The 6,261-nt window shown below is 35.7% G+C and overlaps 1 protein-coding gene across 5 annotated transcripts in view; it reads right to left on the bottom strand.

The window, feature by feature from the left end:
• The window catches only part of Tasp1 (taspase 1), a 208,123-nt gene that overhangs the window by 139,892 nt on the left and 61,970 nt on the right, over positions 1 to 6,261 (bottom strand). The window lies entirely within an intron of this gene.

Genomic DNA, 6,261 nt, shown 5'->3' with positions numbered 1-6,261 from the left:
GAAGATTCCTCCTTCTGTTTACTAGTATACCCACATACCAATCATCTTGAGAAACACAAGACACACCAGATCAAGCAAAGTAAATTTCTAAAGACTAATGACTCCTTTCCCTGCACACATAATGCACAGGCATGTACACAAGTACAAATGGAACAATCTGACCAAAACATGTTGTTTTTTGTGCATTTATTTTCTTTGATCTTAACCTACCTCTCACCCAAAAAAATACAGTGATTTAGTATAATACAGTTAAGCGTTTACATAATAATTTCAAGATGGTCGATAAAAGGGGAAATGTTCCCCACAATATACTTCAAAAGAATAGAATATATTTATATGAAGCGCACCAAGCAAGGCCCAACATTTCCTTTCTGAAACATGTGGCCAATTTGATGTCCCAATGTGGTGGATAAAGAACGCAAAATTAAAAGTTGTAGCATCTCTTTAGAGTGGTTTTGAACACATAACATAATATAAAAGCATCAAAATCACTGCAAATTTTTCTAAAGTTGTTTATTAGAAATTGAAGAGTTAAAGATAGTCACACAATGGAAAAGATCTGATTTGCTTTCATTTCACTATCCTATCTAGTACTGTTTTACTGAAAAACCAATGAAATAAATTGAAAACTTAAATTACTTCATAAAAATGGTGGGAAGAGAAAAAATAATTGTACACTGAACTGGAAAATCTGTTATTAAAAAAAAGATGGAAACTATTTAGGCAATATGCTGGTGAAAAAATAGAGGGGTGGGGGGCAGGGGGAAGACGCTTGAAACGTCAAAAATGTTGAGATCAAATAATACTCCCAAACCTCTTTTAATACTCTAAGAAAAAGAGTATTTTCCAGAGCTAGATGCTTAAAATTGATATTTTTAAAATCTAAATCTAGATTATGCAATTAGTTACCATGTTTTCTGAATGGGAGTCTCCTCTTTTCTTTTTGTTGGTTGTGGGTGATGTCCCTGAGTTCTTTTGCTCAATGTTAGTGCTCTATCAGTTTGAGAATAGCTCCACTTCTGGTTTTCTCGTGGTGAACAAGAAATAAGAATCTCATGATCTTTCCTACCCAGGCTGGCACTGAACCATAATCCTCAAATCTCAGCCTCTTGAGTAGCTAGGATTACAGGTTTAAACCACAAGCACTGGGCCAACAGTCTTCTCTTTTACCAAGCAACTCTTGGCCATATAGCAATTCAGGGAGCAACAACAACTTACCAATGAGTTAACCACTTGCAAAGGAAGTTTCCTGCTCCAAAAAATGATAAAAATTAATAGCAGCACAACTATTCTTCTCTTTTTGTAACAGAAGCAAAGCAATAACTAAATTTAAAACAAGTAATAATTTCATTACACTTACCACAAGAACTTACTGATAAGTATTCTAACAAGAGTAACTAGATATGTGGTTCGAGTAGTAGAATGCCTGCCTCTCAAGTGAAATCAAACCCCAGAACCACCAGAATTTTTTAATTAGGGAAACTGAGGTTGCATATGTTCAATTATTCACTAATTTAAAAGAAAAAACTGGTTATAGGAATAACTCTTGATCTCATTACTCTATCACCATACCATGACAATACTTCTGAAGCAGTATCTCCACTTTCCTTTTCCTGATCAACCCAGAGTAAGTGTGCCTATCTAGATCAACCATCTCCAAGTGCCAAATCTAGTGACCATTCCGCTGTCTACTTAGCTATCTTCTCATCAGTATTTGATGCAAACAATGATTTTCTCCGAACCACTCCTTGCTTAGCTACCTAAAAATTCTTTCTAGTTGTACCATTGCCTTACTTGCTGCTCCTTGTTTTCTCTTGTCTGGTCCCTTTAGTCAACTTCTTTCCAAATGAGTTTTAAAAAATCTGTGAGATGCATGGATATTTCTTTGCACAAACATACTAAACTGATGTCACAAAAACAAGTGTAAGAATTACACAACAGTTTTATTCATAATAACAAAAAGCTGAAGATAAACCAAATCATCCACGAGACAATGGATAAATACATTGCAGGGAGTTTATATTACTGAATATCATTTAGTGGTTAAAAATAAGCTAATGATACAATATCTCAAAAACATTTTGTGAAAAAAGTCAACTAGAAAAGAATACATTCTATATAACAGAGAAATACAAAACATCTATGGTGATAAGACTGGAGGTGGAGGAATGGCAGAATATAGAGGTTAGGAACTAACTGGAGGGAAGCATCAAAGATCTGAAAATATTCTATATATTTATACAAGGGTTTGGATTACATAGGCATACACACTTATGAAAACTAATTTTAAAAATTGTTCACTGTATGGAAATAAGTGGTTTGCCATTGTCATTGTTATTTTCAACGTACCATGTGAAATTATGCCATTTTCTTTTGTCTTTCTTCTCCAGGGTTTTACCTCTGATGTCACTTACTGATTTCTGTACCCTGGGGAATGCATTTATTGGAACTAAGGAAGGGAAGGGGAACATCAAAATGGAGATACAAAGGGTAAAAGGCGAACCGATACAACAGTAATAGTTATAAAACTATATACAGTAATCCAACTGTAAAACTCATGGAGGTCAGGGAAATGGGGAAGGGGGAGGAGAGAGAAAAATGAGGGAGGAGGTAACAAATTTGATAAGAAATGTACTCACTGCCTTATGTATATAAAACTGTAACCCCTCTGTACATCACTTTGGTGATAAATAAATTAACAAAAATTGTTCACTGTTATTGATGATCTTCTTGTATCACCTTCCTGTGGTTGTACCTACACTATCTCTGTATCTTATCTGAGAATATTGGAAACCATGTATACTGGTATTAGAACTAGGAAATTGAAAGGGAATACCAAAATCAAGAGACACAGGGTAAAAAAAGACAAACAACTACAAAAGCAATACTTACAATACTGTTTGGTGTAAATGAACTGAACAACTCATGGGGGGGGAGGGAAAAGGGGAGGGGGAGGGGGAATGAGGGACGAGGTAACTAACAGTACAAGAAATGTTTCCAATGCCTAATGTATGAAACTGTAACCTCTCTGTAATTCAGTTTGATAATAAAAACTTAAAATAAAAAAATAGGATAAAAAAGAAAAAAATTGTTCACTGTATGCAGATTTTATTACTTTTTTAGTCTGAATCTTTTGATCTTCCTGCCTCAAGCTTCTGAGGGCTGGAATTTTATACATGTGTACCACAATGACCATCAGTTTATCACATTTTACTCGGCAGTACTAGGGTTTGAATATATGGCTTCACCCTTGCTAGTCAGATGCCCTGCCACGTGAGCTATGCCTCCAACCTTTTTGTTGCTGTAGTTTTTGTTTTGTTTTGAGAAAATCTTACATTTTGCCCAGGCCAACTAGACTAAGTCTTCCTATAAGCACCTGCAAATAGCAGAGACAACAGGTGCATGTCACCACTACACTCACATTAGTTAAAATGGGGCCTTGGTAACTTTTTTTTTCTTTTTGCTTATGCTAGTCTCATACTGCTATCCTTCTAATATTTACTTCTGAGTAGTGTGGATCACAGGCATGAGCCACCATTTCCAGCCTCACCATTTTTTTAAAAAGTCAAAAGTTTTAAATTTATCCACCCAAGTATCATGACTTGGATACCGAAACCAAAGAAACAGACCCACACTAGATCCATACATTAAAATGTTGTTCATTTGCTTCCTATATGCCTACTCTGGTATAGCAAAAAAATTGAAAATATTTGGACCAAACTGTTTGAGTAATTGAAACATCTGGCAGCATAACAAGAAAATATCTCATTATGGGAAATCATTTACTTTGCAGTTACATATAATAAACTATGCAAAATTATAACAGAAAGCATAAACTATAAAGGAATACAAGAGCCACTGCAGAAGAAATAATCAACACAGAATATTAGTGAAATATTAAGGTACACTGAACATCCACGTGATCTAAGACACCCAATAAATTGTGGTCAGGAAATCTCAAAACATGAGCTAAGGAAGAAGTTTTCAACTTCTTTTTACCTTCAAAAGGAATACCACATGCAGTCTCATAATGGCACATAGATATATGAAGTACGAACAAAGAATGAGGCAGAAAAAAGAACAGTGATATGTATCTTAAAGAATCCATATAAGGAGCCAGGATTACCCCTGTAATCATAGTTACCCAGGAGACTGTGCCTCAAAGCCAGCCCAAGCAGGAAAGTCAGTGAGAATCTTATCTCCAATTAAACAAAAAAAAGTTAGAACTGGAGCTGTGGCTCAAATAGTAGAGTGTTAGTGATAAGCACTACAAAAGCTCAGGGATAGCACTCTTCCCCTGAGCCCTAGGGCCCATATTAAAATAAACAAGCAAGCAAAAAATCTACAAATACATTTCCTACAAAACAGTCATATTAAGAATCACTGTCTAGAACTGCAAAGACTAAACCAGGACACGAGGCTAAATGTAGCTACTAAGAAATAAAAATGAAGCAAGGTAAAATGAAAAGCTCAATTTCAAGTTTAATTAAATTTAAATATATTTGAAAATATTCAACTATAGTAAAATTTTAGTATGCTTAGAATAACCTACTTTTTCAACAGTTAATGTTTATGAAATATAAATGAAGATGAAGTATATCCAATAAAAATGTATTCTTATAATTTAGATGCATAAGATTCAGATGGTTTAAATCTTAATAACAAGAAATATAACATATAAAAATTATGTAAACCATATCACTATCAATTTTTCAGATGATTATATTTTAAAATATGTTTTGGATTAACTGATTTATTTATTTTTTTTATTTATTTTGGCCAGTCCTGGGCCTTGAACTGGGCCTGAGCACTGTCCCTGGCTTCTTTTTGCTCAAGGCTAGCACTCTGCCACTTGAACCACAGCGCCACTTCTGGCCGTTTTCTGTATATGTGGTGCTGGGGAATCGAACCCAGGGCCTCATGTATACAAGGCAAGCACTCTTGCCACTAGGCCATATCCCCAGCCCCTGGATTAACTGATTTAGATCAAATATATCATCATTAATGTGGCCCTGCGGTCATGACTCGGTGGTTCTGAGTTCAAACTCCACTATTACCCAGAAAAATAAGATAGATAGATAGATAGACAGACAGATAGATGGATAGACAGATTTACTTTTTGTAATACAATTACTGAAAAGCTTAAAAATACATGTGGTTCTGAGTTCAAACTCCACTATTACCCACAAAAATAACAGATAGATAGATAGATAGATAGATAGATAGATAGATAGATAGATAGATAGACAGATAGACAGATGGATAGACAGATTTACTTTTTGTAATACAATTACTGAAAAGCTTAAAAATACATGTGGTTCTGAGTTCAAACTCCACTATTACCCACAAAAATAACAGATAGATAGATAGATAGATAGATAGACAGATAGACAGATGGATAGACAGATTTACTTTTTGTAATACAATTACTGAAAAGCTTAAAAATACATGTGGCAGGTGGGTTTTTTTTGTTTTTTGTTTTTAACTTAGTAAGTAGTATTCTAAAATGACTATATCTAAATGTGGTCTGGAGGAGCCTTGCATCACCTTCCATCTGTTTGACATGGATCCAGGGGAGGAAAAGCCTCATAGTCAAGGCCCAGGGCTGAGACAGCGTTTGCTTCTCCTCCTCCTCCTCACATTGCTAAAGACATGCTTTATAATTAGTATATTTGTATTTGTAACATATTTTCCAGGAGATAGGGCATGTAGAGAAGAAAGTGCATGACTATGTGACTGACACAAAAATAACTACTTCCTCAGCAGTGGGGGAAATGGCAGCTGTTAAGGCCCAAGATTGCTGCAAGGGGAAAAAACCTGCAAGAGAGCTGTATGCGCAACTTAGAAAGAAATCTATTAGTGATGGAGAGAAAAACCCAGGGTCCAACAAGCCTCCCATGACTCTAGCTTTAAGAGCTAGAAAACCCATCTTAAATCCCAAAATTTGGACTTGGTATTGGGGCCCTAAACCCCATCTACAAAAGAGAAACTGTTAATTCCCACCATAGGGGCACCTTTCTATGAGGCATGTATGATAGGAAGTAGGATTTGGAAGGCCCCCACAGGAGCAGCACTTAATGGGAAAAGGTTGTTGGCCATATTTAGCCTGGAAAGATTTTGGACAAGATACTATGACCATGAGGGAGAAAGGGAAGTTAGGATTAATGGCAAAACAGTGAGCTACACAAACCTTTCTATTTGGGAGAGAATAAGGCAGTTTAAAAAACCATGGCTCGGGGCTGGGGATATGGCCTAGTGGCA

Source organism: Perognathus longimembris, chromosome 6, assembly GCF_023159225.1.
Source record: "Perognathus longimembris pacificus isolate PPM17 chromosome 6, ASM2315922v1, whole genome shotgun sequence".
In the NCBI taxonomy this organism is placed as follows: Eukaryota; Metazoa; Chordata; class Mammalia; order Rodentia; family Heteromyidae; genus Perognathus; species Perognathus longimembris.
The sequence above is the reverse complement of the archived record's forward strand: the minus strand, read 5'-3'. Positions and strand labels throughout refer to the sequence as shown.